The 11,345-nt window shown below is 48.6% G+C and overlaps 1 long non-coding RNA gene across 1 annotated transcript; it reads right to left on the bottom strand.

Annotated features, from left to right (window-relative positions):
- Positions 1-2,922: 2,922 nt before the first annotated feature.
- Positions 2,923-10,517, bottom strand: LOC119826860. The gene is made up of 3 exons (XR_005287481.1): positions 10,268-10,517; positions 3,965-4,108; positions 2,923-3,228 (listed from the first exon to the last, which is right to left on the bottom strand). It is a non-coding gene; the product is annotated as an uncharacterized LOC119826860 (long non-coding RNA).
- Positions 10,518-11,345: the final 828 nt, after the last annotated feature.

Below are 11,345 nucleotides of genomic sequence, written 5' to 3'. Positions count from 1 at the left end.
AGAACTCTGTGAGATCTTAACTTCCGCACCAGATTTGGCAGTCTGTTTCCACCTGTCTTGTACACTATCTCAGTAGCCCAGGGATAAGGGAACCACTGACTAGATTCATCGTGGCAGACGTAGCCCAAGAGGTGAGCAGCAGAAAATGACTCGTTGCTTCCCTTAAGGAACTCTTTGTTTTGTTAAGGACAGGATATACCAATGCTCTGCTAGGGGCAGAAGGCAAGATGTTGGGAATTTGGAACTTGGAATTGTGTGAAGGGGTAGAAGGATTAATTGGGGGGAAATGTGATGAAGTTGGAGTAAGATTTCTTTGGTATCTAGCAAACCCACCGCAGACTGAGTGGCATACAGCAACAATCCTTTTATGATATTCAGAAGAGCTGTGGGTCAGGAAATTGGATAGAATACAGCGAGAACAGCTCAGCCCTGATCTTTGCTGTCTGGAGCCCAGCTGAGGAGGTCTCATATGACAAGGGCTGAAAAGCATCATTTCTAAGATGGTTACTTGACCTAAGGCACATACCTACCTGGGACACTCAGCCAGGGCGCCTGGCCTTTCCTCTCCACACACCAGCCCCTTATACTGAGAGCTTCAGTATAATCACTAAAGAAACAAAAAAACCTCCATAGCCTTGGATATGCTACCTTCAGAAGTTATGTGACATTATTTCTACTAGAAACAGTCTTATTAACAAAAACTGTTGTATGTGGGCATATTTTTATACATAGACTACATGAGCTTATTTTCCCCCACGCCATCCTTCCCTCTGCTCAGCCCTCCTGCCTCCCCTTAGTCTTCTTTGTTTCCCTGGACAGCTAGATTCTATTTTCATGTTTATGTACATAAACATGATTTTATGTGTCTGTATAAAATCTAGGAACCACAAATTAGAAAAACTATATCTGAAGAGACAGCACTTGTTTGAATGAGGTCCTTGCTGAACTGGGGAGGGGAAGCCTTGTCAGTCAGGGGAGCCAGAGTCTAGGTAAAACCTTAGGGAGTTCGCTCCACAGCAAGGATTACAGCTCTCTCTCTCTCTCTCTCTCTCTCTCTCTCTCTCTCCTCTCTCTCTCTCTCTCTCTCTCCCCACACACATATGCACACACACTCAAACACACATATACACATGCACTCACACACTCATACACACACACTCCCATACATACACTCCCACACGCGCACACACTCATACACACTATGCTCACACACTCATACACACACACACACACACACACACCATCACAGAAGAAGCATAAGGGTGTTAGCAAAGTCCCCCTACAATGAACACAATTTGCTTTTCCTTTGCTTCTTGCTCTCCACGGCTTTCCCTCGTCTGCTGTAACTAGATTTGGGGTGTGGTCCCATGAGGTCAGCCTGAAGGACTTCAGTGATGGAAGTGGGAGAGGCTGCCTGTGAGTCTCACAGGGAGAATGAAGAGCCTCCTGCTTAAACATGGGAGTCCCAGGAAGTCATTTCCTGCTACCCACAATGCCTCACTAGCCGAGTCCCTCAGCTCCACTGGTGGAGCAAAGGCTGAAGGACCAAGACCAGTCCGTGCGTGTGTGAAGGTACATTTGGGAGGGACCATGTCTGAAGATCTGCTCTTGAGCTCAGTTTCCTCGTAATCCTCAGTGTCCGGTGAGAGGGCCTCATAGACCCACCGGGAAAGTCCTCCCGGCCTGGCCTTCCCTGCTTCTCCCGGTACCAGGCGTCCACAATCGGCACCGGCTTCAAACCTCACTGCAGCCAGCCGTCCGTCTGTAGTGCCCGCTTTTACAAGCCTTCCAAGTCTTCCAACCCGTCAGATGCACTGCCCTTCCATTTTCAGCCGCTGCTCTCATTTAACGCCATGTCTGATAGCCGCTGTGTGCTGTAGAAAGTCAAAAGTCACATTTTCTGTTTTTCTGTGTGTCCCACACAGCAAGTGCTCCTCTGTGTCCCTTTTGCTTCCAAAGGGCTTGGTAGTCATAGTTAAACTGGGTGCTTACGATTACACATCACCTTCACAGGGTCCCAAGCAGTGATTCTTAACCTGTAAAAGGTGCCAACATTCTTTGAAATCACAGTGGAGGGTAGGGCCTAGGCCCTCCTCCAGAGGACACACATAAACACAGACAAGAGCTTCCTGAAAATGCCAGGCACCACAGACCCTCTCCGGAGCCTGTGCAAACAGTAACTCCAACCTAAGGACCCCTTCAAACTCATTCTTCCGGCTCTTCTGTGAGGTCATTGCATTGTGACCCATGGGAAAAACAAGGGCTGGGGCGAAGGACTCAGGCGACTGTCAGTGACCACCTGAAGCAGCTCCTGGCCAGGCTCCAAGTCTCCTTGGACTCCTGTTTTGTGGTAATTTGGAAGAACAAAGGCAACCTGGGAAGTACTTCTTCCAACAGCCTGTGCGGCAGAGCGGAGACTGGCATTCTTGGCATTCTTGCCCACGCCGAGAGAGCTCCGGTCTCATGAAATCAACTCACAAAGGCCCACTTCACCTCCTGCTAGGTCTGAAGCAAGCTACCTTTTCCCATGTTGGAGAGACACACATGGAAACAACGACCCGCTTGTTGCTGCAAATCTTGGGTTTTCTTATCGATAGTCCCCAGCCAGCTTCCGAAATCGGAATGCGCTCACTACCGGTCCGTGAGAGTGCAGCCATGTTGGGTTACTGCTCTGTAGAGAAGCTCCTCAGCAGTCATGACAGCCGTTCCATGTCTAAAGCGTTCTACACAGATCCCGAGCCCTTACTCGGCTTTCCCGGCGGATGGGAAGGCCCCTGTGTTCTAGCTCGTGAGTGATGTGGGGAGAAAGTCTCAGGACAACATCGAGCTAATGCTTTACATAACAGCTCTGTTTCAACTGTCAGAACATGATACGTGAAATGAAAGTCCCTGTGTAGTCATTAATACATAATGCTTCAGTCATTGCCTCAAAAATCAATTTTTATTGCCTCACCGAGGGGGTGGGGGGAACAACCACCAATCCCATGGCTCCCCCAGGCCCTGGGCTGTGAATCTCCCATTGCCTCGCAGCCATCACTTGGGCTCAGCTCCCTGACATGACAGAGTGTAATAGCTTCAAAGAAAATCAAGGGTGTTGGCTTTTCAGGCACCGTCTCCCGTGTCTGAACAAATGTGCTTCATCACAGCGCTGTCAGCCCCTGGGATGCTCGCTGGCTGACGGATGGCTCCGGCCAAGGAGACCTGGTAATGCTGCTGAGAACTGCCTCCCTGCATATCAGAGACATTTGTGTCAGGGATGCCACAGCATCCCTGGGGCTCACCGCAGCGGAGGAATGCACCTTCCATGAGTTTTCGTGAGTGGTTCAGGTCCCACCCTCCTCGACGCCCATAAACCCAAAACTGCTGCTTTTGTATGGCCTCCCCGGTGTCTCAAATGTGCTATCACACTATTTAAATTAGGATTTTTCCCCCTTCATAAAAGTTAGCAAGGGCCCATGGTTTGGAGGTAAAAAGCAACATTTCTAGTCTCACCAGCAGAGAGGCCTTGAGCAAGAACTATGCGAGCCAAAAGCTTTTGGTTTGAATGCTGTGGCAAGGTTCCTCAAATGAGTCAAATAGTGCAGGAAAAGCTTCTCTGAGATGGTAAATATGACTCAAAACACAGCACCAGAGTTTACTTAAAGTGCGTATCTTTCCTGTCGGCTTCTTCGTTCTCATTTTTTCCCTGCGATTTTCCTGGTGTAACCCCAGACACTTGGTGGTGTCCTCCAGAATGCACCCTCCCAAACAAGGTGGTCTTATTTCAAATTGAGTGAGACCTTAGCCTGTTCCCTTTACCGCTGCCCCCCTCCCGCCCTCCAAATTTACAGCATTTGACAAGAGGCACTGTGGCAGCCTGCTGGGGTGAAATGTTTTCCCAGAAGGTATAGGTTGCTTGCTACTTTACATTATATTAAAAATGTGACGAGATTAGACCTAAGGGGAAATCTTATGGAAACTTTACCAGGCAAAGTCTCAGTGTCTTCCTCTTACGCTCCTTCAAGAGCTGCTCATGTCAGGAGACCTCCACCAGGGAGGCAGGTCTGTCTCTCTGGGACGTTGGCAAGGTCTGCAGATATGGTGAGAGTCTCGGGAGGAGAAGGTGCTACTGGAATACAGTGGGAAGAGGTGAAGCGTGCTGTTAAACATCTTACAAGGCACAGAACAGCCGAGAACTACCAAGACCAGAAGTCAGGGTGCCAAGGCTGAGAAACACTGCCTGCACAAAGTCCACACAGTATCCAAGAAATCCATGGCATTGCCGTTCAGGTCTGCACGCGGGTGTGGGGATTGCTACCTGTTCCCAATTTGCTTAAACGTCATACAGCTGTGTTGATTACCCCAGCTGGGTATTCAATACTTTATGGGGGATTGATGGCCTTTATTAATGGCTCCATATTCCGGAAGTGCAGGTCCAGCAGGGGAGAGACACAGGCATGGACCAGCCTCACATTGTAGGTAGAGGCCAATAGGGGCAGGAGGGAGAGAGCTCTCAAGACAAGCAGCCAGGAGAGATGAGCTCCAGCGGTCAGGAGGACAGGCAGGCACTCAGTCTTTGGAAAGAAGCCTGCAGGAGCCTGGGGAAAGGCAGGAATGAGGTAGAGATGCTGGCCAGTGGGGAAAGCCTTGGGCTGTCCTGGGTGCTCAGCCACAGCTCGGCGATGCAGTCTGATGGAGGCTGAGGTCAGCCTTCTTTCTTTTACCATATTTGCTTTTGAGAAATAGTGGCTCATCTATGCCTATTTAAATTTATTTGCTCTGTCTGGAAACATTAACATTCAGTAGCAAATCTTACCAATTTTATTCAGTACTTAATAGAAAAGAGAGTTTTCACCTAAAATCAAATTATAAAAGTCTTCTCAACCCCAGAACTGTGGTCCTGTATCTGGTTCGGTCATTAGTAATTTTGTTGCTTCATTTTTTTAATTAATTTTTTAAAAATTTCTTTATTCTAACCAGGTGGAGGTGGTGCACACTCTCAATCCCAATGTTCAGGAGGCAGAGACAGGTGGATCTCTGAGTTCAAGGCCAGCCTGGTCTACAGGGAGAGAGTTCCTGGTGAGTCAGGGCTATACAGAGAAACACTATCTCAGAAAACAAAACCAAAATTCTTTATTCACATTAATAGGAGGAGGAGGGAAGCGATAGAGAATGTGTGTGTGTATGTGTGCATATGTGAGCACGTTCATGTATGCACAGACTTGCATATGTCCTGTGTATGTGCCATGTGTATATAGAGGTCAGAGGACAACTTTCTGGGTCTCTTCTCTCCTCTGTGATACACAGATTAATGGAGATGGGTTAATTTAGGATATAAGAGTTAGCCAGAAATATGCTTAAGTTATTGGCCAAACAGTATTGCAAATAATGTAGTTTCTGTGTGGTTATTTCAGGGCTGAGCAGCCGGCAACAAACAAGTGGCCTTTCTACAACACTCTTTCGTGCCCACGCCCTTGTGTGCCTATCATTTGACCTACTCTGTTACCAAGAACACTCAAGACACAGCCTGATTTTCTTCAGGGACCACCCTGACTTATAATAGCAGTGAGCACGGGCCTGTCTTCATACACACCCACCTGGTATGTGGCTCATGTTTCATTTCACTGGATTCTGAGGTGGAGAAATCAGAATCTGGAGATCCCAAGGCCTTGGCTGTCCCATTTCCCAAAGCAAGCCCCCACCCTGGCATCATGAAGTGCTTCTGGCAGCTCTTTATTTGCAACAAATGAACGGAAAAGACAGCTGTGCAAAATGCCAGCTCATTTTTGTGGGTTACCATAAATGCTTTACGAGCTCCCAGCAACCATTTGCTTGTATTGTACTCAGGCTAGGGACGGTCCCTTTCTGCTCAGAAGAAAGGCAGCTTCCTATAAGGCAAGCTTCGGTAGAATTGTTGGCAAGGGGGAAACAAGCTGCAGGATCACGCTTGAGTATGGCTTCTGGGGATTGCTCGTGAGATTCTTGGAGATAACACCACAGAGGGGCACAGCAGTGGCTGGTAGCTTCCCCCTTCCACTCTAAAGCCCAGGCCTCTCTGAAGATTTTCAGGCCCCTGGCCATGGGCTTCAGGAAGGAAATTTATTGTGGGCTTACACTTGAGGCAAATACTCAACTATCAATGTATGGCTTTGCTAAAATAAGGAGACATTTGTGTGTTCTTTTAAATTAGCTGCCAATGCATCCCCTAAACTTAAGCCCATTATATACCCCCAAACTCCCAACCCATTATATACTCCCAAACTCCCAGCCCATTATATACCCCCACACTCCCTAGCTAACAGAAGTCACATTTGACTGTCCGTCTCTACCCACTGTAAGGCGTGAGTTTTTCACTGTGAGGATTCCATAGCCAACCAGGAGCTGGGATTCTCAGTGTCTGAGAAAAGAGCAAAGATCATACTGGATCTGGAAAAAGATCAAAATTTTAAATTCCTTATCATTTAGACACATTGTAAAGTCAGTCATCAAAGGACGTTCCAACTGTCCTAAGACAGGGACCATTTGCCCATAACTGCTGGCAGCTGACTTAAAGAATCTTGTTGAGCCCTCGAAACTGAGTCTTTCTGAGCTTCTCCTAGGGTGAGCTCTCCCTCTCAATAGGAAAACTAACACAGGACCAAGGCTGTTGTTGTCGTCTGTTTTCCCAGGAAAGACACCGTTTTATTAGAACATAGTAAAGTTATAGATGCTCAGATGGATTTGTTGCTATTGCTCTGTGTTCGTATTAATGCTGCCTCCCTTTCATGCAAGCAGATCACGTGGAGACTCGAGTCCCTGAATGTGAAATCATCCATAGCTCCCCAGGTAGCTGTGGGTGGGAACCGTGACTCCCACTGGTGTTCATGAGGAAAAAGAAGCTGAGAGAAGTTCAGACACTACTTAGGGCCCATGACTGACAAGACATCCAGCTGGCACCTCTGAACTCGGGGTGCTCCTTCCATTTGATAAACCTCTACTTGAGTTTCTCCTATCAGTACCACGGTGTCAACGATTCTCTCTCTAGCCCACACTGGTTCCTGTGTCCGTTCATGTCGTTAAATAGAAGAGACCTTAGCACTCTCTTAACCAGGGGCTCAGGGGGGAGGTCATGAAAAACAATGCTCGCCACATTTGTAGAGAGGTAGCTGTTGGCATGTGGCTTGTGCTAAAGGAAGGGCCTACAGCTTCCTCCACACAGTGTCAGACCTTGCGAGCAGGGGAAGAGCTGTGTAGACCGGACTCTAGGCCTTGGCCTCTGTTGTTCCCAAGTCGAAATTGAAGCAGCATTCCTAAATCTGCAAACTAGTTCTAAAAATAGCTGTCTCTCCAGGCCATTTTGGCTCTATCATCAGTCATCCCCAGCTAACTCTGAAGCCCTTTTCCACTGATGCCATGTTACCCTGAACACAACTTGACTTCCTCCCGGACAGGCCTCTGCCTTCCCAACCACTGCTCTACCTGATAACACTCTGATTCTTCTCGGTTCTTTCTTAGAAGGCCCTGTTCTTCCTGTAAGGAGCATTGCAAAACCATTCTTAATGAGACAGACGTCTGCGAGGCAATAAAGTTGCCTCATGTGAACCATGGCGTACCAAGAACATGTGAAGTCGGTTGTTTTCCAGCAAGTTAGATTAAGAAGAAAGAAAAGGTGTTTCTTCTGTGAAGAAACCCTTGTGGGTTGTGCAAGAGGCCCTTGAAAAGCAAGGCCTTCTTAGCGGATGTTACAAAGAGCGTGGGGCCTCCAGGCTCACCTGCCGCATTTCCTTCACGCTCGCTCATGAGAAACAGCAGACAGAGATCCTGTTGGCATGGAGATGCCAAGGGAGCACATTGGAGGTGTGGAGTCAGGTGACCTGGATTGATACCCAGCTTTATACCCGCCCTTTCGTGACTGGCACAAGTCACATTACCTCTCCCTAACCTAGGCAACTTATCTCTCAGAGAAAGCATCCTCCGGAAGGGAAGATGTTGAGAACCTACCAAGTCACCAGGTCCCATTCTTGGTATCACTGCATGGAGCCTCTTGTTCTTCCTCACCTTGGTATATCTACATCCATGTCCAAGGACTTTTGGAGGGATTTGGCCTAACCAGAACCAAACCTGGATCAGACAGATGTTGTGGAATAGTCTTTTTGTACACTGTGAAGATCTGTCACTCCGAAGGGTTTTAATAAAAAGCTGAACAGCCAATAACTAGGCAGGATTTTCAGGAGAGACGATGCTGGGAAGAAGGATGGGGACACAGAGAGTCACCAGTCAGACATGGAACAAGCTGGATACACAACATGGTATAAAGGTAAAAGCCACATGGTAGAACGTAGAGTAATAAAAATGTGGGTTAATTTAAATTATAAGAGTTGGTTAGAAACAAGTCAAAGCTATTGGCTGAGCTTTCATAATTAATAAGAAGTCTCCATGTGGTTAATTGGAAGCTGACAGGTGGGACAGGAAAAATCCGCCTACAATCAAACTCTAAAGTAATCAAAAGGCAGTGTTTCTCAAAATACCAACAGAACAGCGCCCCCAAAAGAGAAGCAGGGGGAGTCACAACTGGGCAGCATGAAGCAATGGCAGTTTCCCGTGTCTGAGTCCTGGAGACCAGAGATCCAGTTTCTCCGTTTCCGTGAGGCAGGGTCCTGTGGAGGGCCCTGCGAGCAGGATCTGCTCCAGGCTTCTGAACCGAATTCTGTTGGTTTGTCTAGAACCTTCGCACCCTTTGACTTACAGAACCTGTATAGCCTGTGCCTCTGGCCTGCCCACATGTTCTCCCTGTCCGTGTCTACCCCAACTCCCGTTTGTGTAAAGACACCAGTCATATTAGATTAGCCTCCCCCCTCATTCCATAAATAAGTTATCTAAGCCCAATTGTCTCTGCAAGGGCCCCGTTCCCACATAAGCTCATGCTCTGAAGTGTGGGGAGGGGGTGACACTCAGCAATTTCAGGAGGACACGATCCAGTCCAGAACACGACCTGCCTAAGGATCTGAGGGAATTATTTATAGCATTTGGTGTGAGTATGACGATTTCCGTGCTATTTTTAAGATTCATGCAATCCAAACATTGCTCTAATTTCAAAACATTTCTCCAAAGTCTGTGAGTAAAGAGTCCAGGCAGCTTACTCCACACTGATTCTCAAGGTTCCGACCACAAACGCCGAGTCCTGGCTCTCATCCTCTCATGCTTTTGCACATGTCTGTTTCCTCCAGGTGCAAAGCAGCGAGCCTAGAAGGCTCCCGGGAGCAGTGCATTGTAACCTAAATGAGTGTGGGGAGTGTTGCCTTGAGGCTGAACAGAGAGCCATGTGGATTAAAGTCAGGGAGAAAATCTAGATGTCTATGGCCGGAGAAGCAGACCAGGCCCTCTCTCTCCCACTTCTTCACCTCCTTCTCTTAACCCCTCCCCCATGCCACCTCTCATGTCTTCTCTTTCTCTTTTAAAAGAACTCAACACCACACAAGCACAGCTCATCTTGTTTCCCTCACACAATGGCCTCTGAAGGACGAGTTTTTGAAGTGTAGGTAGCTTGGTGTTTCGGGACAAACAAGACGGCCCTGGTCGTAGTAGGCTTCCTAACACACTGATCAGATTCATATTTTTCTATTACAGCAAATGTGCCCCAAGCAATAGAACTTACCAGCGGCACTCACTACGGTCGCGCTGTTCATTTATTTCCTACGAAATCACACTCTCGAAAGTGACAAAGGGCTCTCTGACAAAGACCCAGCCACGGGAGAAGGAACGACTCAAGCGGTAAAAAGGACACTCAGCATGGTTAGCTTATTGTCACTTGAATCGTGACATAAAAGCAGGGCGAGCCCAGGCATTTCCTCATCCTGAATTATCAGCTGCCGGGCCCAGCAGAGAAGTCCTCGGAGATGACCCAAAGGATGGGCGGGAATCACACAGTGGAAAGATGGCGCTCCCACTCATTAGCTGCCAACGTGGGTTCATAACACACCTTCTTTTCGTCTCTATTAGAACTCCCAGCTTTCCAAAGGCAGTTACTCTCTGCAGAGGAATCTGTCAACTGCAGCTGTGACCAAAGAAAATTAGCTCTAAAGAAGGAGAGGCCCCTGAGGACTCCAGGTCCACAGTCACCGTTCAGGGACAGCGAGGAGCTCAGCTCTGCCATGGAGAAACCAGTGGCATTAGCAGGCTAGAAGCTATACTGAGTAAGAAGGCCACAGGAGAGGTATCCACAGGAAGAGTGCCCAGGGAGCTCAAAAATCAAGTGTCTGGCCAGGCAGGCTCAGCTCAGTCAGTCAGGGAGACACGTTCACCTCCTCACCTTGGGGGACATGCGATTTCATCACAGTTTTCAGAGTCTGGAGAGACTCTCTCCAGAGATTACACCGCTCCCTCTGTCCTGATTCCACCTCTGCCTGGGCATGACAGACCCTTGTTCCCCTGAGAATGGAAGGTGCCCGCTAGGGAGGGGACAAGGGCACTCTGCCTCCGGACACTGGCATTTCATGGAAGCAGCAATAGAGATGATTTCTGAAGACTGGCAAGTCTCCAGGAATCAGAATCTCCGGCTCCCTTTCCCAACCCCCAGCCAGACCCAGCCCAGGCCACAGGGTCATCCCTGTGGCAGCTGAGATAGACAGAAACGGCCAGACACTAGCCAGAACCTGGAGCCTGCAGGCCTGGGGACCCTGTGTGGACTCTGAACCACATTCCCTGTCGCCTCCCTAAGCCCAGTGCGAGCTCCGGGGAGAATTAATACTGTAACTTCTGGTTTGCAGCCAGGTGCCCTGTGAGTTCAGTTTACGTGATTATTGTTCCCAAATGTCTAGGAATCCTCAGGGAAGGCGGGGGGGGGGGAGGGGGGAACGGGACATATCTAGGTCCTAGGTCAAGAGAGTGGGGGGGGTGGGTCCCAAATATTGTCCTCAACACATAGGAGTCACCTGGCTGGTGGCAGTCTTGTTCACCCCCTATCAATCAGCCCTCTATCCCCACCGTCACCACCACTGCCACCCTGTCACCCCTCATGGTTCATCCAGTTCCCAAAAGCCACAGGGTTCCTGAAACAAGATGAGGACAAGCCCTAGAGAGAAGGGGACAGCCCAGAGACAACAGCTTAAAAATGACAAACCATACTGAGTACACTAAAAAAGCAAAAATGCCTTTAACCCCAGGATCTCTGAGTTCAAGGCCAGCCTGGTCTAAAAGGTGTGTTCTAGGACAGCTAGGGCTACACAAAGGAACTCTGTCTAAAAAAAAAAACCAAGAAAAAAATAAAAAAAAAAAAAAGAGCCAGCGAGATGGCTCGGTGGGTAGGGGTGCTTGCCACCAAACCCAGGGACGTGAGTTCAGTTCCTAGAGCCCAGTTGGGGAAGAAGAAACCTGACTGCCTCAAGTTG

This window comes from Arvicola amphibius, chromosome 11 (genome assembly GCF_903992535.2).
Source record: "Arvicola amphibius chromosome 11, mArvAmp1.2, whole genome shotgun sequence".
NCBI lineage: Eukaryota > Metazoa > Chordata > Mammalia > Rodentia > Cricetidae > Arvicola > Arvicola amphibius.
Note: the sequence above shows the minus strand (reverse complement) of the source record. Positions and strands in the feature narration are given on the sequence as shown.